Source organism: Diceros bicornis, chromosome 4 (assembly GCF_020826845.1).
Source record: "Diceros bicornis minor isolate mBicDic1 chromosome 4, mDicBic1.mat.cur, whole genome shotgun sequence".
Taxonomy (NCBI): domain Eukaryota; kingdom Metazoa; phylum Chordata; class Mammalia; order Perissodactyla; family Rhinocerotidae; genus Diceros; species Diceros bicornis.
The window spans coordinates 67,918,176-67,942,689 of record NC_080743.1 but is presented as its reverse complement, the minus strand read 5'-3'; the positions used below and the strand labels follow the sequence as shown (position 1 = coordinate 67,942,689).

General features: G+C 41.0%; 1 long non-coding RNA gene and 2 other non-coding genes across 4 annotated transcripts in view; 2 read left to right on the top strand and 1 right to left on the bottom strand.

The window, feature by feature from the left end:
* Nucleotides 1-24,216, top strand: part of LOC131404688 (uncharacterized) — a 32,628-nt gene extending 8,412 nt beyond the window's left edge. Inside the window, exons 1-3 of one of the 2 annotated variants that reach the window (XR_009219828.1) lie at nucleotides 12,472-12,819; nucleotides 21,377-21,540; nucleotides 23,458-24,216. This is a non-coding gene — a long non-coding RNA (uncharacterized LOC131404688). Of the gene's footprint in view, nucleotides 1-12,471; nucleotides 12,820-21,376 lie in introns of those variants that run through there. The other variant, XR_009219829.1, reaches the window with a different exon arrangement.
* Nucleotides 8,537-8,608, top strand: TRNAE-UUC (transfer RNA glutamic acid (anticodon UUC)). The gene has a single exon. It is a non-coding gene; the product is annotated as a tRNA-Glu (tRNA).
* Nucleotides 9,394-9,465, bottom strand: TRNAE-UUC (transfer RNA glutamic acid (anticodon UUC)). Its single transcript has one exon. It is a non-coding gene; the product is annotated as a tRNA-Glu (tRNA).
* Nucleotides 24,217-24,514: the final 298 nt, after the last annotated feature.

Below are 24,514 nucleotides of genomic sequence, written 5' to 3'. Positions count from 1 at the left end.
AAAATTAGACTGACAAAAGACAGATTAACAAGAGATTACAGTTTATTAACACATGCATGACACATCACGCAGGAGGAAACTCATGATGAGTAACTTAAAGGGGTGGTAGAACTTGGCCTTATATAGCATCTTAAAAATAAATTTCTTTATTTAGTGACAAGACAAAGGAAAAGGGTTTTAGACTTTCAAGGGCAGCAAACTGTAGGAAGGTGAACACATGGGGGAACTAGTGGAGTAAGGTTTGTTTGTGCAGGTCCATCTTGGCACTGACTTTGTGTCTTCTTCATGGCTATAAAGCTTCCCTGGCAGAGGAGATGTATGACAGTCCTCATTTTTCAGCAGTTTCTGCTTTTAGTCAGATAAGGAAGCTCCGGAAAGGCTTCTGTCTGCATCTGGTGATTCTCATTTGCCTCCAGCTCAAAATAATCCTTATGCCAAAGTGGCATATTGTGGAGTGGCATGTTCTGGTCCCCTACAGCAGCTAGAAGAATTGAAGCAGCTCCTTCAGTACTCTGCATGGAAAATTACTTGGCTAGATCACTGAATTCATTAGGTACATTTCCTGTTTCCCACATTGCTACAGGCAACAGTGCTGAGGTGCTTTCCACCACTGCAAAACAAAGGTCCCTCTTCATCTGGTTTCCAATAATATATTCTTCATTATACTTCAAGCCATCACTATCAGCCGTCAGGCTTCTGACTGCCAGCCAGTCCCCAGAACAGCACTACATGTTTTAGCTATTGTTATGGTAGCATCCCACTTCCAGGCACCAAATTGTGTTTTGATTATCTATTGCTGCACATAAAGACCACCCGAATGTAGTGGCATAAAACAATGTGAATTGTATTATGCTTATGGACTCTGTGAGTCAGGATTCAGATGTAATTTCTAACAACCATTCAAGAAACAACTTTCATTTCATACAAAATCTCTGAGAGTCTAGAAAAAAGGGAGCATCACTCTAGGCGGTTAATATAACCTGGTTGAAAGCCACTTCAAGCACAGTACGAAGAGAAAAAATACAGATATAGTAGTTACCTCTGGGGGAAATGAGGGGAATGATTTGGTGAGAATAATAGAGGGTTTCAGAGGCGCTGGTAACATTATATTCCATATTAGCATAGGGGGAACATTTAGGTTTTTAAAAAAATTCTTTATACTATGCATTTATGCTCCTTATAGTTTATAATAGATTTCATTTCATTCAAGTTTGGCGGGGAGTTGATGAGGATAAGTATGGTGATTTCCTCACTTTTCATTGCCAACTGTCAATGTGCATATTTTAAATATAATAAAAAAGAAAACAAAAACTAAAAGAAATTAAAATTTACCATCATTACTGTACGGAATCAAATCGTGTCCCTCAAAATGATTTATGCTCAAGTCTTAACTGCCAGTACCTGTGAATGTGACCTTATTTGGAAATAGTCTTTACAGATGTAATCAAGTTAAAATGAGGTCATACTGGATTAGGGTGGACCCTAAATCCAATGACTACTGTCCTTATAAGAAGAGGAGAAGACATACAAGACACAGGGAAGAAGGCCTTGTGAAGACACAGACAGAGCTTGGAATATTGCAGCTATTAGCGAAGGAATGCCAAGGGTTGCAGAGAAGTCAGGAAGAGGAGAGGAAAGATTCTCCCTTACAGTTTTCAGAGAGAGTATGGCTCCACCAACACCTTGATGTTGGACTTCTAGCCTCCAGAACTGTGAGAGAATAAATTTCTGTTGTTTTAAGTCACCCTGTTTGTGGTACTTTGTTATGGCAGCCCTAGGAAACTAACACAATTGTCATCATATTAAAGCTCACTCGGATTGTGATGGGCGTTGTGGGGGAGCCTTGGGGGAAGTGGAAGTGTGTTAAGTTCCTCACACTTTAGGTTGGAAAGTGTTAAAGAAAAACCAGAGCTGGAGGGTAGTTAAAGCAGCAAAAACAGATTTTATTCAGGAAATATTACAACAGGGGAAAAGAGATCTCAGTATAGTACTGGGCTCAATTCCAACATGTAGGGACTTACAGCAAAGGAGCAGGGTGGGGAGGAGTCGGTGGATGTAAAACTACTAAAAGAAAACATCAGGGATAAGGAAGAATTCTTGCAGAAGGCTGGCCAGGGTTACTGGATGCTGAGAGTGTGAGATGCTGTCTAAACTGACTTAGCAGGATTCTTGCTAAAACTGGGCAATGCAGGCCGGACAAGGATGAACACTGAAGCCCAAGGTAGAAGCCTAGGTAAGAAGAGGACTTGGAGGGCTGACTAAAGTTTGGTCAAGGAGAGAGTCTTTGTCAGAAGTCAACCCACACTGCCAAAAGAAATAGAGAGTTAAAGATCTATATGGTATCGTAATTTTATAGATTACCACTGGAAGAAATAAAAAGAGATGCTAAACCTTTGAATTCACAGAAAGAAAACGCAACAAATCAAAGAAAACATAGACCACATAGTAAAATATTTTTAAAATAATGTAATAATATAAAAATTATCCTACATTAAAATGATAAAACTAAAATATCTGTAATACCAATAAATTTAAAAGAGATTATGTAACCTACTAAGGGAAACAAAGGGAATGATTGGTCCCCAGATCAAAACCAGCGGCAGTAGATTTTTCTTATTTTGTGGACCTCAAAGCTTGGGGAATATGAATGTGAGTATGGATGAGGTCAGGTACCCTTCTTCCTCTAAAGAAAGACAAAGTGGGGGAATTTTCTACTTTAATATGTGATTTTAGTTCAGCAAGCTGTAAACTACTTCCCTAGACTCTGATTCAAGAACCAATGATACACAGAATTACAGACAGTTTAGGATTTATTTATCCAGAAAGTCAAAGCCAAAATTCAGTTATGGCAGTTTCTATAGTTTCTTTACTAGACTCTCTTTGGCGTAAGTTCGTCTGTATTTCTGGTCTCCTAGCTCCCCTTTAAATATTCCCTTTATCTGAATCTGGTTGTCAATTCTCATAATTCTATGACCAACCAAATAATCTCTCAATGAATTCCTTTTCTGCTTAATTTGCTAGAGTTTATTTATGCTGTTTAAATCCAAGACCACTAAAATTTAGACATTGATAACAGAAAAATATGGGTATCTGAAATAGCTGAAAGGGTTTTTTTTGGGAGTGGAAGGCAGGCAAGATACCTTGAACATTCTGGAAAGGGAATTTAACAACCCAAGTTCTACTGTATAGCAGTTAACGGTCATCTGTTGTCACCTGGAGATCTGCATTGCTGTTGACTTAGGACTGTGTCACAGGTGTGACAAATTTAAAGGCTCAGAGTGTCTGCTTTTAATACAGCTTTAAAATAGAGAATAATGTAATCAATCCCCCCAAATTTCAATTTATGGCACAATTTAAAACAGAGACTTTAGTGACTGTGCTAAAAGAGACTTTTACCTCTTGCAGCCGCAGGAATAAGATATATGACAAATAAACAAGAAGTTTGACTTTGTAGGTTGTCAGGGCACTATGTGAATTGAATTTTCAGCTTTCACAGAAATTTGGGGCATTGATAGAAAGGTGGTACCCCTGGAATTGGAATGGGGACATTAGGAGAATTTGGAGGACTCAGCTTACCCCAACTCCATTGGAACTGATTCCCATTGCGAGATGAAGTGGTCCATCTTCCTCTGTCTAATCAGGAATGGATTTACAGTCTCATATGAAGGCATGGACAAACTATCAGAGATTTTCTATAATTGCACTAAAAGAACCATTCATCATTTGTTACCACAGCTTAGATATAGCAAAGATATGAACCTAAAATTTGATCTCACAGGTTAGAAAACTAAAACCCAAGTTAAATTCACAGGCCAAACATGTCTCTTCTATGAAAGTTGGGGCATTCATTTGAAAAAATGGGAAGTGAAATGGGGATATTTGGGTAGATTATTATGAATCTGAGTGCCTTGAATCCACAAATCCCACTGAGCTGTCCTTGCTAACAAAAGAGTCCTGTCCTGCTCTGCTGCTGGCAGCCCGGGTTCGGATCCCGGGCTCGCACCGACGCACTGCTTCTCTGGCCATGCTGAGGCCGTGTCCCACATACAGCAACTAGAAGGATGTGCAACTATGACATACAACTATCTACTGGGGCTTTGGGGGGAAAATAAATAAATAAATAAATTTATAAAAAAAAAAAAAAAGAGTCCTGTCCTTCCCTATGTGAATAAGTTGGCTTCCTCTTGCATGAAGATCGTTTATAATAACACCAGAAGTAGTTACATTGTAAGGAAATGCTGACTTATTTCCCGATTTCCTTCAGACCAGCAATTTGAGTCAGATACCATCAGAACAAAAAAAAGATTGATCATAAGGTCTGTCTTGAGAAAAGATAGGATGTATATGAAATAATTGTAAGTTTTGCTTCTCATTCCAACTTTGGGTTCTGATAGTTTGGAGTTCCTAATTTTCAAATGTGAAATGCATCCAGAAGAAAGTACACAACAATGGTACCACTGAACTGGGAGTTGATACAGTCACCTGAAGAAATAGGGCTCTTCATTTAACTGGACCATCAAGCAATAAAGGAGATTCCTGAATTGTCTGGAAAAATTGATCATGATAGTCAAAGAGAAATAGGATTGGTGGTACCCAGAGAGGAAAAGGATGAGTATATCTGGAATCCAGAGGATTCTGTAGGAGTGCCCCTTAGTACTTTCATCTCCAGTGGTAAACATAAGTGGAAGACTATAGCAACTCAATTCAGGCTGCACTCAGATCCTCCAAGAATGAACACTTTGGGGACTCTACACGTAAAGAACTATGACCAGCTAATGTGCTGGGTAGTGAAGAAGAAAGCTATAATTGCCAACCACAGCCTCTTGGCCAGTTGCAGAATTAAGAATTGTAGAATCTGTGGATATATTCTTCCCCCTAAAATTTGAGGGAACAATTAGAACTCTTGATGGAAAGTAGTATACTGATCTTGGGAATGTAAGTTGTCACAACCACTTTGGAAAGCTGTTTGACAATACCTGCTAAAGCTGGACATATGCACACATGTTCCAGTAATTTTGTTCCTAGGTATATACCAGATAGAAATGCACCCGTGCGTGTGTATCCATACTTTAGCCAAAAGATATATACCAAATTGTTTCAGAAACTGTATTCTTTTTTTAACAGTTTATTACTTAACATACAACAAACTGCCCGTATTTAAAATGTACAGGGGCTGGCCCCGTGGCGTAGCAATTCAGTGTGCGTGCTCCGCTGCTGGCTGCCCGGATTCGGATCCCAGGCGCACACCAATGCACCGCTTATCAGGCCATGCTGTGGCGGCCTCCCATATAAAGGGGAGGAAGATGGACACAGATGTTAGCCCAGGGCCAGTCTTCCTCAGCAAAAAGAGGAGGATTGGCATGGATGTTAGCTCAGGGCTGATATTCCTCACAAAAAAATTTTTTTTTAAATGTACAATATGATATTTTGACATGTATACACCATTGAAACCATTATTACAATCAAGATAACATATCCATCACTCCCAGAAGTTTCCTTATAGCCCTTTGTAATTCCTCCCTTCTGCCCCTCACTACCTCACACCCCCACTGACCTGCACATCTCAAGCAACCACTGATCTGATTATTGTTACTATAGATTAGTTGGCATTTTCTAGAACTTTGCATAAATGAAATCATAAAATAAGTCCTCTTTTTTTGTTTGGTATTGTGAGTCTTTAATTTTAGTCATTCTAATACATGTGTAGTGATACCTTCATACCCACTAGGATGACTATAATTTAAAAAAACAACAACAATAGAAAATAAAAAATGTTGTCAGGGATGTGGAGAGATTGGAATCACCGTGCATTGCTGGTGGGAATGTAAATGACCCAGCAATTCCACTACTAGGTATATGCCCAAAAGAATTAAAAACAGGTACTCAAACAAATACTTGTACATGAATGTTAGTAGCAGCGCTATTCACAACAGCCAAAGATGGAAACAACCCAAATGTCCATCAACAGACGAATGGATAAACAAAATGTGGTATATACATACAATGGAATATTATTCAGCAATAGAAAGGAATGAAGTACTGGTACACGCTACAACATGAATGAACTCCAAAAATATTATGCCAAGTGAAAGAAGCCAGACACAAAATATCACATATTGTGTGACTCCATTTATATGAAATATCTAGAATAGTTAAATCCCTAGAAACAGAAAACAGATTGGTGGCTTCAAGGGCTGGGAGGAAGGTCAAGTGCGGAGTAATTGCTTAATGGAGTTTTATTTTGGTATATTTTGGAACTAGATAGAGGTAGCAATTGCACAACCTTGTGAATATACTAAACACCACTGAATTGTTTACTTTAAAATGGTTAATTTTATGTTATGTGAATGTTACTTTAAAAAAAACTCAGCATGGTCCCTGAAGTCCAGCGGTCAGCAGATTTGACTGTGAATCAATATAGTGGTGATTCAGACCCTCCCAGGTGAGGTGTGTTTTTAGCCTACTGTTCCCCAGCCCCGCTGCTTCTCTGCCAGAAGAGACTTTTTCTCTCTTAATTCGTCTTATATAACCAGATGAAAACGTCTTTGCACTACATCCAGATAGGGCAGAAGCAAAAGTGCTCTGAAAAAGCAGTTATCCTAAACTAAAGCCCAGCCAAGGCAGTTTTCTCTTCCATGTGCTTAGTAAGGTGTCACCATCTGTGACGGTTAATTTTATGTAGCAACTTGACTGGGCCATTGGGTGCCCAGATATTTGGTCAAACATTATTCTGAGTGTTTCTGTGAGGATGTATTTGGATGGGATTAACATTTAAATCAGTGGACTGAGTAAAGTAGACTGCCCTCCCTAATGTGGATGGACCTCATCCAATCTGTTGGAGACCTGAATAGAACAAAACTACTACTTACTTCCCCTAGTAAGAGAGAACTCCTCCTGCCTGATTGCCTTGGAACTGGGACATTGGGTTTTTCCTGCCTTCAGACTTGGACAGGAACATCAGCTCTTCCTGGGTCTCAAGCCTGCCGGCCTTCGCCTTTGCACTTGAACTACACTAGCAGCTCTCCTGGTTCTCAGGCCTTCAGACTCCAACTGCAACTAAAAACCGCTAGCTCTCCTGGGTCTCCAGCTTGGCAGCTCATCCTGCAGATATTGGGACTCCATAATCACATGAGCCAATTCTTTATAATAAATCTCTCTCTCTTTCTCTTTTTGTCTCTCTGTATATAGATATAGATCTCCTATTGGTTCTGTCTCTCTGGAGAACCCTGCCTAATACACCATCTGTCTAGTCCAACATGCAAGAAAATTTACAGTCCCCTTCTTCTTCCTCCTCTCATTAACTCCAAGCAGGAAATCTGAGGGTTCCTCGAGTTTAAGGAAGCAGAAACAGTTTTATCATTTTTTTTTAATTGGAAAAATGCTGAGTACAATTTTAAGGAGAAAATTCATACTTGTCAGCCCTTTAAGCTACTTTTATACCTTAAATCTATACGTTTAAGCCACATAGGGGCCGCTTGAGCTGCCGAGGTGAAAACACTCCTCAAAGAATTTCGCAGTGTCCTCACTAGAGAGGGAGCCACAGAGGTTAAAACAGAAAGGACTCTATGCTTACTGGATATGCTGGGTAGGAAAGGCTTATTTCCAAGGGTGCTGTGATTCACTAGGGGTGAGGCCTGAGGAAAGTTGCCTGGTTGGGGGAGGAAGAAAGATGACTCAGTCTGAGCGAGAGTGACCTTAGATCCAAGTGGTGGAGGGAGGAGCTGACAGCTGGATACCTGGGCGGGCCTGGAAGGTCGAGAAGTAGATGTATCCTTCTATCTGAAGCTGTGAGGAAGAGAACAAATGGAGGCCTACATTCCACATGTCTAAATATGTTGAACTTATAAATTAAGCTAATAAACAGTAAAATAAGATGAGATCTTTCCTACTACCTTGGTAAAATACTTTCTTAAGGACCCATGAGGCCAGATGCCCATCCTTGCCTGCATACACTGGAGGCCTAATCCACCCCAGCAATACTGATGGGGGAAGAGGCCTGATCAGACTTCAGGCGTTTGTGTAGGTCTCAAATAACAGAGCATGGCCTAGAAGAGGGGTGTAGCTTCAGGTGGGCATGTCTCATTGGCGCTGAATGTTCCTCCCTCTATCCTAGGGAGGGGCATATTCAGAGGAGATCAGAAATAGGATCCTTTTTGGAGGGTGGGAGAGCAAAAGAGGGACATGTTTTCATCAACCAACCATGGGGAAACCATAGAAGTGAGAGAGGCATAGAGATTTTAGGAATGAAAGGGGGAAAAAAATATGACAAATCCTTGTGGTCAGAAGGAGTCAGTGACAAAAATGTTGTAGGAAAAATTGTTCTCTTCCCTGGTTTAACTTGTGACAATCTTTCTTCCAATTTTTTCTGCCACGAAAGTCTCCTTTCACCTTCTAACCCAGGTGAGGGTCACCGCACCCAGCACCACACACACCACTTCAAAACATTCTTCAGACGCCCCTAAATGTCTCTCACAGGTGTCTGAATCAGTCCTAAGATCTTTTTCTAGAAGGTGCTGGGAGCACATTCCTATACCTTTCCCTGGTGGTCTAGTGGTTAGGATTCGGCGCTTTCACCGCCGCGGCCCGGGTTCGATTCCCGGTCAGGGAAGCTAGTTTTCCTCCAGATCACCGACATTCTATTATTGTTGCTGCTGGGAACGCCTGGATTTTAACCAAAGCTTGCTTGAGCGCAATCTTCGAGACTGGCAAGTGATCACATGGCTCTTCTTGTCCCCTAAAGCCAAGCTACGGCATCGTCAGGTTAAGACGATGGCACGCGAAGTCTGCATGCCTCTCAAACTTCTCCCAGGTGACGTGAAGTCAATTTTGAGAACCGCGGGGCGAGGTCACTGGGGAGCCAAGGACTGTTGTCATATAACTTGCTATTTTAATAAGATCATTCTTGATCTATTTTCATAGTTCCTGTTTTACAGGTAAATTTAACTAATTACCATATAGAAATGTGTTCTTATTTTTACAAAAGACCAAATGGCAATGGTAAAATTATCTGGGCTGTCTACATCTCTGGAATGTAACTGCTCACAGGGTTTCAATGAACGCGGGGAAAAATTACACTCATTACTAAACCTGTACCTATGCCAATCAAACCTCAATAGATTTAGAAGTCATTTGATATAACTCGTTTCGTGTAGAAATTACTTATATTGAAAAAAAACCATAAATAGGTAATTTCCGATAGAGTGAGGCAGAGGCAAGTGAGTTTGAATCTGCATACAGGAATTTTTCATTCTTCACACGCACCTTGTTCCCTCGGTACAGATGTACCCCAAGGTGGGATGACATGTGGGGTGCGCGCAAGCGAGCCTCGGTTAAAATCGAGGCATTCAAAGCCACAGCAACAAAAGAACGTCGGTAATCAGAAAGAAAACTGACTTCCCTGACCGGGAATCGAACCCGGGCCGCAGCGGTGAAAGCGCCGAATCCTAGCCACTAGACCACCAGGGATAGATGCAGGAAAATGCACCCAGCATCTTCTAGAAAAAGATCTCGAGAATGATTTGAGCACAGAAATTTTTAGGGAGGTCTGAAAAGTGTCCTTGAAATTTTAAATGATTGTATCTTTGAACATGCATTTTGTAACTGAAATCTGATGCAGCCTGCACATGAGCAGGGAAGATAGCAATATTCTTCTCTGCCTGCCTTGTTGCCCGTTTGTGTACAGCATTTGCTATACTTGATGAACACAGAATTCCAGGTGGACCCACTATTCAGAGACTTAAGGCGAGTATAAAGTAAGCACGTTGCCTCTATGACAGAATAAGTTGACCTGACAGCCCCAGAGGCCACACTCTCCATTCACAGCAGAAGTTTGTTCAAATGCAAAAAGAAAGCAATGGTGTTCTAAGAGAAATGAATGACCAAGGAATCCTGTCATATCCTTCCTTAGTTCCCTGTATTAGCCAACCACTTATGCTGAAAACGATAACACAGAAGGAAAGAGAAAGGCGGAACAACTCATAGTTCCTTTTCCTTCCTGTCCTTCCTTACTTATCAACAAGCCGAAGGTAGAAAATGTTGGTAGAATGTGTGTATCAAGAAGTAAAATTAAAACAGTTGAGTTAGTTCTGTGCATCATTTCCACTGTTCTGGTAAGGACAAAAATTCACGTGCACGTAGCAGCTATGAAATATGGATTGTGTGATTTCAGTGATACCTCATATGAATTAAATGCTTTTATATTTGCATTGTCAAATAAAAACAAATCCAGACTTAGATAAGACTTTTCAAAAAGACTATTGCAGTAAGGAGAATGCTCCAGTCTCAGAAATCTATGATATCTCAAAATCAAACAGAAAAAGATGTTTCTTTCATAGGGAGGGGTAAGCAGAGCTTAGCAGAAACTTTTAAGGGAAATTGAGGAAGCGAGGGAGAGTGAACAGACAGCATAATCAGAGCAGTTTCCCAGGAAATGTGTCTCCCTTTGGTCAACTGATTCTCAGGATAAGCTGGCAAGGGAGACATGTTCTGCATTTTAGCACTTGCTTAATCTCGAGGGCAAGCCAAAATTCAAGGGCCTGTGGGGAGGAGGGAAGCCTGACTAAAGTTAGGTCAAAACAAAGCAGAGGATAAGAAATGGGCGATAGTGAGCACTTGGTCAACGTTTAAAACTGGCATTGCACAATATAAGGATAACGGGTAAAAATTCATGCTAATTATTTAAATTCTTAATTTTTCTTTACATCGAATGACATTAAATAGCAAATAAAAAACGTGACAAGTCAAGAGAGCGACCACGGAAGAAAGGAAAAAGCTTTATATTTCACTACCTTTAACAACACTTTTTTCTTGCTGCTTTCTGAACAAGGGACTCACATTTTCATTTTGCACTGGGCTCCACAATTGATGTAGCTGATCCTGGTACCAGAAGTTAAGATGAGTTTCCTGGTATACATTTGCATTTTAGTGGTTAAGGCTTCTTTCTCGAACTTCCCAACTGGAGTTTGAGTCTTGGTTTTGTTAACCATTTTTCTTTCTTCCTACTACTAAGCTTCTGATACTGTGCCACCAACATTTTCCACTGTTCTGGGGCTCAAGCAGCCAAAGACCCTGAGAACACCCAGGCTGCACCGCCCATCCAGGCATCCAGCTGGGCCCTGTGCCCAACTGATAGCTTTTCTGCTTTGCCTGTGGGGTAGAGGTCAACAGCTTCTTCCCACACCATTCTTTTCGGTGGCCTCACTCCCCCTCCTTCAGGCAGGAGCTCAGCAGGGCAGGCATCTCGCCAGAGCAAGTGGTTGGATTGTCCTGACCCATTGCTTCTGCAAGGCTGAACCTCGCCTCTACTCCACCCGCTCCCACCGGTGGGTGCAGCAGCCTCACACTTCCCAGGCTGCTCTGGCACAATCTCTTCATCCCTGGTGGGAGAGGGGGCTGTCTATGACCACCTACCACAACGTTGAAGGGTGCAGAGGGGTTGGAGTGGGTGTGGAGAGTCAACAATGTTTCTGGCATTTCCACCATGTGCCACTCCTGTGCTGGTCTCACTCACTCCTGCCGGCAGGGAATTGGACACCAATGGTAGCCTGGGAGCAAAGGGGACAAGAGCTTTCAATGCCTTGTAGCTAGTTGGGCCCAGGGTAGAACTAGGCAGTTGAAGAAGATAAATGACTTTGATGAAAAGCCCCATCTCCTTCCTCATTGGTATAGTGGTGATTATTCCCATCTGTCGTGGGAGATTAGGATTTGATTCCTCAACCATTTAACTAATTTGTTACCACATCGCTTTTGTTCATTCCTTTTATTTCCTGGTTTACAAGTAAAATTACCCAATTAGTTACCGTATAGAAATACGTTCTTATTTTACAAGAAATCCAAACAGATGAAGTACGACATCCCTGATTTTGCACACCCAGTAAGTGTATTGAGTGGCTCTGGACTTCCCTTTGAGGCACCTTGAACACCTGGTGACAGCCACCAGTGGAAAGAACAAAAAGGTAAAATTACTGGGCTGCCAGTAATTTTACCAACTCTAATTTTAACTACTTTTAGGATTTCAAAATGGGAGAAAGTTTCATAATTATGGATACTGCACCTATACTATAACATAGCTATTCTAGATTTAGAATATATCTGAAATACTATTGTGCATGCTTCAGTGTGAAAATTAATTTAAAAAATTATAAATCAGTGAGTCTCAACAGAGGATGGGGCATTTTGGAATTACTTGAAAGACATCTTCAACTTCACAGGCTCCCTGCACTTCAGGTGCTATCAGCCTAGCGACTGGGTGACTGGCCCTGCCCTTAGTTTCTCCTGAGAATTATGGCTAGAGAGATCAGGAGCTCACTGCCATTCTTAATTTACACCTCTGGGTAAACAATCAGCATTTTTATTTTTAAAATATGTTTCAGAAAAAGTGATAAAACTGGCCTACAGAAGAGGTTGCTGAGATGTGTGGTCATCAGGCTAAGGGCTCTCAGGTGGGCATTCCCCCACCCCAACCCCCCGGCCGCCCCCTTCCTCCGTCCAAGGGAAGGGCCTCCCCTTCAGCCAGCATGGAGTTCAGCTTAATTCTCGACTTGGGTCTCAAGTCTAAGGGAAAAAGGCAGTCGCCTTCGCCTGGAACAGGGATTTGGGAGGGAAGCCAGAGGCGCAGGGAGGCGGTGGCAATGATTTCAGGTTTGGGCTTTTGGAATCACCCAAATCTATCCTGCTTCCAGGCTCAGGATCACAGCACTGGGTCCTTGGCGGTGGTGAGTTCTGGTGCTAGAGCTAAAGCCTGGCAGGACTGAGGACAAAGTAAAGCTCTACCTCTCGGTGGTGAATGTCTCAACAGGACTTACCCACGAAGCTATGCTGGTGAGTACCTGTGGCACAGGGGTTGCACGGTCAGTTTTTAATGGAGTGTTCAGTGGTGCAGATCCTATCCCTGGACAACCTCTTTTGAAGCGACTATCCTGCTACCGTCTGTGTTTCAGTTTGCCTTCACCAGCTGCCCAACTTTCAGAGTCTTAGTGTGTTAAGTATCAGGAGGTAGTAAGAGATGTTTCCTAGTCTTGGCTGCGGGCCCCTTCTCCCCCACTCCCCCAGTGAAAAGTGAGAGAAGGGGCTAGTGCCTGTCTGGCTTAATAGTTAGTGCTAGGATTTGTAAAATTTTGATGCCCAGTCCCATTATGCCAAGTGTCTGAGACACCCTGTATAGGTACTGTGATAAAAAATACATATTTTGGTGAGTCATCCCAGGATCCTGGCCAGAGCTCCTAAAATCTTGTAATTTCCTAAGAGGTAAAGGCTAGGAGCTTCTTTTCTTCTAATATTTGGTCTTTGAGCCAGTTCTTGTCACAGAGCTCCTAAATCCCATAGAATTTCCTGCATGATAGGACCATCTTGTGTTCTAACGAAGCAAGTCTTGGTGGGCTCCTGGATAGCTGGTCCAGGATGGAGGCTGGTCACCAGAAAGACCAAGCTGTGATTAGAAGCTTAGAACTTTCAGCCCCATCTCCCATCCTCTGGAGAAGGACTGGAGATTGAGTTAATACTTGATCGTGCCTATTGGATGAGGCCCCCATAAAAATCCCTGAACTAGGTGGTTTGGAGAGCTTCTGGGTTGGTGAACACATGGAGGTGCTGGGAGGGTGATGCGCCTGGAGAGGACATGGAACGTCTTCCCAAATACCTTGCCCTATGCATTTCTTCCACCTGGCTGTTCCTGAGTTGTATTCTTTTATAATAAACTGATAATCTATTAAGTAAACTGTTTTCCTGAGTTCTGTGAGTCATTCTAGTAAATTGTCAAGCCAGAGGAGGGGACCATGGGAACCTCAGATTCACAGCCATTTGTCAGAAGCACAGGTGACAACCTGGATTTGCCATAGGTGTCTGAAGTAAGGGTGGGGGCAATCTTGTGAGACTGAGCCCTTAAGCTGTGGGGTCTGCACTAACCTCAAGCAGATAGTGTCAGAATTGAATTGAATTCTAGGATACCCAGCTGGTGTTAGAGAACTGGTCCATGTGGGGAAAAAACCCACACACTTCTGTCAGAAGTATTCACTGTGTAGAGGAATAGAGCTTTTCAGATAAGATACTCTTATCCCAGCAGTTCAGAAACCATCTTTGCATATTTTAAAAATTGGTTACCAACTTGCGTAACATATTGCCTTTTTTTCTGGGTTATTTCAATTTCCTGTTCTGTACACTTGCCATCCTGGATTAACTGATTAAATAGTTCCAGACAAGATGTTTCACTTCAGTTAGAGTCAAACGAAAATAATCTACAAATAGATGTAGTTTCCAATTCATTTCAGCCCTTTGTGTCTGTGAAAGATTAAGTTATAAAAACAAATAAATAAAAAACACAAATGTTGCATTGTATTTGGGTTTTTGAGAAAATTAACTACCACCAATTTTATTTCTGTTGTAGTTCAAGACAAATCTTAAGTCATTCATATAACAATACTAAGGTTAATCAACCTTTTAAATGGCTTGAATAAAACTTGCCTGTTAAGAAAAGCTTACAGTAGAGCCTTTAACATCATCTGATACAATTGTTTCAAACACCCCACTCTTGCAGAGAGGCTGCTAGGTGTTCCAAGTGCCCCAGACAGTGGCTTGAAGGGTCATGGGCACACGGAAGTTTCTGTGTCTTCACACAAGTGGGGTCAGAGGCCATGATGAGAAGTGAGGGATGATGAGAGCCAACCAGGAGTAGGAAAAGCCTAAAGGTGCCTTCATTTCAATTTAATTTGGGGTCTTCAATTACATTTTCCTAGTCTTGTTCAGCGATGTATACAATACCGTGGCCCACAGACCCTACTTCTGTCTTGAGCAGCTTTGCTTCTGAAGACTTAACCCATATCTCGCCATTTGTTGATAAGGAGTAATAATGTTTATTTAATCCTTTTGGTAAGTTCCTGTCTTATTGTAATTGGTGTATTCTCATCAAATTTTAAGCCATCAAATCGTAACCCAGATTCTAAGCAAAACTGTCTGGGGAAATTTGATTTGAAACCTACACTTAGTTGTTTTTTGTTTTTTCTCCCACTTCATAGTCCTTTTCCTTATGAGCCATATATTCTTTTTCCCAGTGTAGCAAATTAAACTGAGCCACTTTTAACTTTTCACCTGGTGTTTGTTTGTTTTTGACTTTTTTTTAATGGATGATCAATTTGCATGGTTCAAAGTTCACACTTCAAAAGGTACTGTGAACATTCTTCACATGCCTATCTTCTGCCACCCAGTTCTATCCAGAGACAATGAACTTACCAATTTCTTGTTTATCTTCCCAGAAATATTTCATGGTTTTATACCTAATGTCTGTAATTGTACTCCCCTTTCCCACAAATGGTGTCATACTATATATATTTTTCTACATTTTGCCTTTTATCATTTAAATGATCTTCTTCATTTCTTTTTGTGGCTGTATAATGTTCCACTACATAGATGTTCATAATTTATTTCATCAATTCCCTATTAATAGACATTTAGGTTGTTTCCAATCTTTTGCTATTACAAATGATGCTCCTATGGATAATCTTGTACATGTATCATTTTGAAAATGTGCACATATATCTGGAGAATAGATTCATAGAAGAGGATTTGCTGAGTCAAAAGACATGTGCATTTGCAATTTTAAAGAAATTTTATTTTATTCAATTTATTCATTTTTAGGAAATTGTATTTCATTTTATTACTTTTTTCTTTTTATTGAGATTTAAAATACACTAATATTAAACTTACAGCTTGATGAGTTTTTGCATATGCATACACCTGTGTAATCACCACTCAAATCAAGATATAGAACATTTCCAGCATCTAGATGGTTCTCTCCTTTTCCTTCTCAAATCTATACTCCCCACCAGAGGAAGCCACTATTCTGGCATTTATCACAATCAATTAGTTCTTGAAACTTCATATAAATGAAAGCGCACAGTAAGTTCTCTTCTGTGTCTAGCTTCTTTCACTCACATAATGATTATTAAATACATCCATATTATTGCATATATAAGTAGATAGTTATTTTTATTGCTGTAAGTAGTCCATTATATAAATATATCACAATTTATTTATCCACTCTCTTGATAATGGACATTTGGGTGTTTTTCTCAGATTTTAATATTGTCACACGAGTTTTCTTTTGATTAGTATTTTCGTAGTACATTATTTTCCATCCTTTTACTTTCAACCAATTTGTGTCTATTAATAATACTTGAGGTGTACTTACTGTATGTATTGTAAACAGCATATAGTTGGGTCTTGGGTTTGGTTTTTTTTTAATTCAGTCTGACAATTTTTATTTTTAAATTGGAGAATATAGTCTATTTACATTTAATGTGATTACTCATACAGTTAAGTCTTACATCTTGCTATTTGTTTTCTATTTACTCCATATGTTCTTTATTTCTCTATTACTACTTTCCAATTTTGTGTTAATTATGTGTTTTGTTATTCTCCTCTATTAGTTTTTTAGTTATATATTTTTATATTATTCTTTTAGTGATCACCCTAGAGATTACAATAGGCATCCTTGACTTCTTACAGTCTAACTTAATTAGTATATTTACTGCTTCATGAAGGATGCAAGAGTCTTTCAATAGTTCAATTCTATTTACCTCTCCTGCCATGTGTGCTATTGTTGTCATATATTTTAATTTATTATACGTCATAAAGCCCACAAGACGTGGTTATCATTGTTACTTCAAAAATATTCTTTCATATTTATTCATGTATTTACCCTTGCCAGTGCTCTTTATTTTTTCTTGCGCATACGTGTTTCTACATGGAGTCATTTTCCTTCAGCCTGGAAAACTCCCTCCTGTCTGCTGGAAATATATTGTGCAGCTTTTGTTTGTCTGAAAATGTCTTTATTTTGCTTTCATATTAAGGATATTTTCACTGATTACATAATTCTAGGATGGCAGGTATTTCTTCTGTTTTTCAGCATTTTAAACATGCCATTACATGTCTTCTGGCTTCCATGGTTTCTGTTGGAAAATCAGACATCATTTTTATGTTACTCTTTGAAAGTAATATCTTTTTTCTCTATCTACTTTTTTGATTTTATCTTTATCTTTGATTCCTAGTAATTTAACTTTGATTTTTTAGTAATGTAATGATGTAGAAAACTGAGAGGTGGTTTTCTTGTATTTGTCCTGCTTGGGATTTGCTGAGCTCCTTGAATCTGAAGATGGAGTCATTCATCAGTTTTGGAAAGTTCTCATCATTATCTCTTCAAATTTTGCTTCTACCCATTATCTTTCTTCTCTCCTTTATGAACCAGTTAAACATCTCTGTTATAGTTTCTTCTTTTCCTTTTTTTTTCTTTGCATATGTGTGTGCTTCAATTTGAGTATTTTCTATTGACCTGCCTTTGAATTCACTAATCCTGTCTTCTGTTGTGTGTGTCCAATTTGCTGTTAAACCCATCCAGAGAATTCAGTTCTAGAAGTCCATTTACCTCTCTGTAGGGGTTCTTACATCTCTATTGAAATTCTCCATCTTTCACATATTTTCCATGTTCTCCTCTACTTTCTTTAAATAATAATCATAATTCTTTTTAAAGTTCTTTTCTGTGACCTTAAACAATTGGATCATCATTATTTCTGCTTCTATTGCTTGCTTTTTCTCTTGATTATTGGTCACATTTTCCTTTGTCTTCACATCTCCTAATTTTTATTGTATGCTGGACATTGTGTATAAAATAACTGTAGAGACTGAAGTAGATGTTTTCTCCCAGAGGGTTTTCCCTTTTCTTTGTCAGGCAGAGAGGATAAGAGTTGATCACCTCAATCCTATTGGGAATTAGTCTGGGTCATGGATAGGTACAATTCTAGTCACATTCAGACCAACTCTGATATCAATGGTCTCCAGAGTGAAATCTGATATATATTTATTGCAGGCCACTCCCTCTGGTACTCTGTCTCCCAAGTACTGAGAGATTACAGGAGATAAGCCATAAGCCATAAGCCATAAGCCCCAGTCTACACTCCACATAGGGATAGATCATGAGGGCACCACCTCCTCATACCATCATCTTTGGGGGTTAAGATCTCAACTTGGGAGGACACAAACGTTCAGACCATAGCACTGGTCTATGACAAAAAAAAATTCAAAATTGCTTAGTTCTATTTCATCAGATCTGTTCTTGGTGGTCATGGCCCTTTCGCTGGGCCATGGTTCTATTCCTTGAACTTTCTTATAGCTACCCACCCTTTGGTCTGGTCCATAGCATTACCCTGTGCCTGGCACATAAATGCTCCATAAATAATAGTTGTGTAAGTAGTTAAATGAAAAATCAAATGGCACTGATTGACTATGTAAATACAGTGGCATTGCTATAGTCTGAATGTTTATGACCCCCCCAAAATTCATATGTTGACATCTTAACCCCTAAAGACGATGGTGTTAGGAGGTGGGGACTTGGGAAGTGCTTTGGTCATGGAGGTGGTGCCCTCATGAATGGGATTAGTGCCTTATAAAAGAGGCTCCAGAGAGATCCCTAGTCCCTTCCACCACGTGAGCATGCAGCAAGAAGGCACTGGCTGTGAGCCAGGAAGAGGGCCTTCACCAGACTTCGACCATGCTGGCAACTTGATCTTGGACCTCCCATCCTTCAGAACTGTGAGCAATAAATTTGTGCTGTTTATAAGCCATCTACTCTATGGCATTTTGTTATAGCAGCCTTAATGGACTAAGACAAGCAGCAAGGGAAAGTTTCACATGAAGACAGTAGATTGAATACATGTATCCAATTTCACTCCCTCTTCAAACCTTAATAAAACAACACTATGAATTTTAAAAACACATAAACCACAGAGATGGTTGTTTGTAAGCTACCCAGTCTGTGGTATTATGTTATAACAGCCCCAATGGACTAAGACAGGAAGTTAGTGTTGCTATTGAGAAACTCACTGCCACTCTGATTCCCATTTCTTTGTATGTAACCAATTTTTTCTCTATAAAAGCTAGTGAGTTTGAACATTACTTCATATGCTTATTGGCCACCTATTCTCTTCTATAAAATGCTTATTTTTCTTGAGTTGTCTTTGTCTTACAGATTTGTAGGAGCACTTTTGATAGTATGTTGTGAATCTTTTCATCAGAGTCACTCCTCTGCCTTTTGCCTTAAAGTGCATTGGGTACTTTCACTTTTTCGTCTGTCGTCACCCCCAGGTGCACAAAATCAAGTTAATCATCTCCCTCACTTTCTTGCACACTATAATCACTGATTGGGTGAGATTCCTCTTCTATTATACTTTTTTCATTTTTTCTCTTCATCTCTCATCCACACACCCATTCCACTCCCTCAGAATGCACCTGTGTAGTGTATTTATTGTGTCTATTTAAATATATTTGAGTTCTGGAAATATAGATAATATTACTATTTGTGTATGTGAGAGCATGCGTTTATTTTATAAAATGAAAATATAGTGTATATACAAAAATGGGTTTGTGCTATGAATTTTATGCTGTTTCTTACTCCTTTTTCACTGTATTTTTGTGAATACAGTGTATTTTGTGTTCTCTACATGTCGCATAAGTAAACCAAGCATTGGTAAATCTGTGCATTAGTGATGGACATCTGGACTACCTCTGATTCTCACTATCACTCACAATCCTGTCATGAATATCCTGATACGTGTCACTTTACAGACCTAGGTGCTAGTTTCTCTGTGGTATGTAGCTAGAAGGATTGCTGAGTCATACAGTATGCAGTGACTTAAGTACTTCCAGGACGCTTTCCAATATGCTGTACCTGTTTGAACTCTATCAGCAGGATGTGAGTATTCTTGTTTCTCTATATTCTAGCCAAGACTTATTAACTAACTTCCTAAGGTTTCCCAGTCAAAGATGTAAAGTGGTATCTCACTGTTGTATTTGCATTTCTCTGATTACTAATGAGGTTTACCATCTCTGCATATTTTTAGCCACCTAGCTTTCCCCTTCTATGAACTGACTAATCACATTCTTTGCCCATTTTTTCTATTGGGTTTCCTGTTGGCTTTTTGTTGTTGTTGTTTCTAGTTTCAGAAGTCTTTCATATGTCAATTATATCTCACTAAAAAAAAAAGATGTTTCTTGTATTTTCTAGAATCTAGATATTAATCCTTTGTTCATTTTAGATGTGATATCTTGTCCCTATCTGTTGTTGTTAACTTTGTTCCATCTTAAGCAAGTCAAATTTTCTTAGCTCAGTCTCTTCATCTTTACAAATTTCAAAACATCTTTAATACTTCCTCATAGCAGTATTACAAAAACAAATTGAATGTGAAAGTGCTAAAAATGCAAAACTTCAGTTCTCCTTCTTCTGTGTAGGGAAAAACCCTAGTTCTTCCCTACTGTGTGAAAGAGTGAGTCTCCTTCACTTCTCACACAGCACTTCTGATCACCAAATGTGTGTTAAAGGTAGATAAAAGGGCCAGGGTTCCTTGGCTCGACCCCTCACTGGGGACCTAAGGCCTTTGCACAAGAATGGGTAAAATGGTCAGGGGATAGACAAAAGAAGTTTCCAGAACCCCTTGATACAGGCGTCCCATGCACTATGGTACCAAAACCTATTGGTGAGACCCTGATGCGGACTGCAATTAGATTGAGAGAACATAAAAATGTGAGCATGGATAAGATTATGAAAGTGGGAATGTTTAAACAAGCTTTGTGTAAAGTTATGTCTCCTTTACCTGAATGTTTTCTGGGAATGGATATTATGTCTGGCTGAGGAACATTTCTCCTACCTAGTATTATAAAACCAAAACCTGTTGATGAAGTCTTAATGGAGACTACAGTTAGGAATGTAAAGGTTGATGGAATTACATTAAAACTTTATAGGAGAACCGGAATGTTCGAACAGGCTTTTTGTGAAGTGGTTGTGTCTCTTTTTAACCTGATTGTATTATGGGGACAGACATTGTATCTGACTGGGGAACATCTCCCCTACCTAGTATTATAAAACAGAAGGCATATAAGTCCTCCCTTCAAGCAATATTAATTAGACATGCTAAATGGGAGTCAGAAAGAATGCCCAAGCCCACACAGTGTGGAATAGAAGCTGGAGCACTGGTAGGGACAGATTCTCTGTGCAATAGGCCTATGTGGAGTGTGGACTGGGGCTTATGACAAGAGCCTGGGCGTGCCTCCCAGCGATGACTACTTGTCCTTTGGACTAGAGAATTTCCATTTGAGGGGCATTTATTACCTTGCTCTCAGACACTAATTGAAGCTATCCCTATGACTGAAGGACATAAAATGATCCTGAAACTGGAAATACCCACAATGCTTCAGGTGATGTCAGAGGAATGCTCTAATGGGGATGGTGATGCCCAGAAGAGTTCCATAATAATATGGAGATGGTTTGTACAGGATCGTGCTGCCTGGGGAGTGCAAGGAGGAGATACTCATAAGCAGGGAGCATTTATTCCCCTAGGACTGACTCTGGAACTGTGTGAGGAGCTGCTGGATTCTGTCGTTACTTGGGCAGTGCCCTACAAACAGCTCTCAACTGACCAACAAAGAGCTGCTTGGTTTGTGGACAGCAATCTGTGGTGAATGGACGTCTAGTTTGGAAGGCCACCACTCTGATAGAAGAAGGTAAAAACAAATCAGCTCAGTGTTTGCATGCTGTTTTCCTAGCAGCGATAGAAGAATTGAATAGTGGGAAAGCCCCTATGTTTGGGCTTTTACTGACTCCTGGGCAGTGGCCAATGGCCTGGCCATATGGTCAGGTAGAAGGGCAGTGGAAATCTGGCCTATTAAAGGGATGCCGGCATGGGGCACAGCCCTATGGAAATTTGAGGGGTGCATTAAAGTAGGACATGTCAATGCCCATCAGAAGAAGCCCCTCCCAGGTTCAGAAGGTGATTAGAATCAACAAGTAGATATTCCTGTATGCCCCCTTGAGATGGCCACCCGGGTCTATGATTTGAGTGGACAGGGGGGCACTGCAGCAATGCAGAGATGGGCTGAGTCTCAACATAGTCCTCTTGCACCCTCTGAGGCACAAAACGCCAATAAGAGCCGTCCTGTCTGCCAACAAGAGAGACAGAGACTGCAGATGGCTATGTGGCAGATTCCCTGATAGGAAGGCCCTGATCATAGCTGGCACATGAGACTGATGCTGGTATCCCTGGGGGGCTACAAATGGGTCCTGACAGGAATAGACACTGACTCGGGACTGGGCTTTGCTTATCCAGTGGTGGATGCAAACGCTCAGAATACTATAAAAGAACCAGAATAGAAGATGTTGCACCAATTTGAATTGCTGACTGTCATTTCTTTAGACCAAAGAACACACTTTACAGCCCAAAATGTCCAACAATGGGCAGAGAGTAATCCTGCTCAGGGTACTAGTTTGACAGATAATTGAAATTGGCCATTAAAACATTGGTTGTCTAAAGTAGGGGGAGATAAAGGCACGAAGAGCTGGCTTACACACCTTCATGAGTGTGTGCTCACACTCAACATGAGGGGGAGCTAAAGGAGTGTAGATTTGTCTATTTTTCTGGTGGACCTGGGGAAGAGGGGGTGGGGAAGGTGCTAGTATTTTTTCTTCCCCGCATCACCTCAACTTTTTCCCCCGTACCTGATGCAGTGGTCACAGGACCAGGGCTACAACTACAAAGGCTGGAAACAGGGATGACTCCTAAGCGAACACTGTAACTATGTTTTTAATCTTTATGTCAGAATTCCTAAGGGCCTGATGGGGCAGGGTCTGCTTTCACTCCATCTGGCAAAACTGAGGCTAACAGTGAATGCAGCTACACTGCCTGCTGGTAAAGACAGCCCGCTAGTTCTGCACCAGATAACCTTACCTTATCTGAATAGAAGTGAACTGAAGGGGAGGACTTATTAGACTAGTATTACTGCCTACAATCTAGACCAACACAGTGGCTGAACCATTGTCCCTTCCAAAGGTGGAAGAGTTTGGGTATAAATGGAGAGAAGAAGAAATAGTAGCTAAGGGTTAAGTAGTCAATAAATGAGTTATGTAATAAGGGAAATCCAATATTACACGAACACCTCAAAAGAGGCTCAGAGCAAGAGATGATACTGTCTCTTAGCTCAATTATATCAGATGCCTGGAAGGATGAAGCCATGTATTGCCGAGACCACTCCTGCTTTGGGAACCTGACAAGATCAAATGGAAACCCGAAAACCTCACCCCGGGGGGCATTCTCATACAATAGGATGATGGACTGGAATGATTATTAATGACTGCTGGGGTTCTAGTAATGTGCCAGTATCTTTTGACTTGTGTCAAATCATTTTGCTGTAAGGGGTCCATGGCCAGAGACCAGGGGTGGGCTTGAGAGAATAGAAAATATAGAAAATGTAAACTATGTATATTGGTCTCTGGCTGCACTCCCCTCACCCCCAGTTCCTGGCACAGAGCTCCTAAAACCCTTGTAGTTTCCTAAGTGATAAGAACCCTAGGAGCATCTCTTGTTCTAATACTTGTCTTTGACCTCATCCCTGACAAAGGTTCCTAAAAACCTTGTAAATTCCTAGGTGTTAAGAGCACGAGGAGCATATTTTGTTCTATTGAGGCGACTCTGGGTGGGCTCCTGGATGGCTCCTGAATGAGGGCTGGTCACCAGAAAGACCAAGCCATGATTAGAAGCTTGGGATTTTCAGCTGCACACCCCACCCTCCAGAGTGGGGAGAGGGGCTGAAAATGGAGTTAATGATCATAATGAAGCCTCCATAGAATCCCAAAAGTATGGGGTTCAGAGAGCTTCCATGTTTGTGAACACATCCACGCTGGGAGGCTGATGCACCCCACCTCCACGGGGACAGAAGCTTCTGTGCTTGCCACCCTCCCTGACCTTACCCTATGTGTGTCTTCATCTGATTATTCATCTGTATCCTTTATCATATCCTTTAATAAACTGGTGAACGTGAAGTAAGCGTTTCCCTGAGTTCTGTGACCCACTCCAGCAAATTAATGGAACGTGAGGAGGGGATGGTTGGAACCCCCAATCTGTAGCCCTGCTGGGTCAGAAGTACAGGTGATAAGCTGGTTTTGCAACTGTCCTCTGAAATGTGTGTGTGGTGGGGGGCAGTCTTGTAGGACTGAGTCCTTAACCTGTGGGATCTGACGCTATCTCTGAGTAAATAGTGTCGGAAAGGAATTAAATTGTAGGACCTCCAGCTGGTGTCACAGAGAATTGCTTGGGGTGGGGAGAATCCTCCACACATTTGGTGACCAGAAGTGAAGTGTTTGTGTGAGTAGTAAAGGAAACTCACAGGGAAGAAAAACATAGGAAGGAAAAAAGGGAGCTTTTCGTTTACAAGTGCTTTCTAAATTAAGTGCTGGGCAAACGGAAGGTGTGTTTTTATTGTTTCGGATATGAGTGGTTTCCCTTATTTTGGCCGAGTCCGTCACCTAAGTCTCTTCCTACCTGTAGTTACTGCACCATTTTTCTCCAGGCCCGGGGCAGGGGGCACGCGCTAAGAGCGAGCGGGTGGCCTGACCCCAGGGCCGGCCACGCTCCCCGCCAAGCGTCCCTCCGGGACCTGCGGGATCGAGAAAACTGCACGCCGAGCCTTTGCGGAGGCCTGGAGC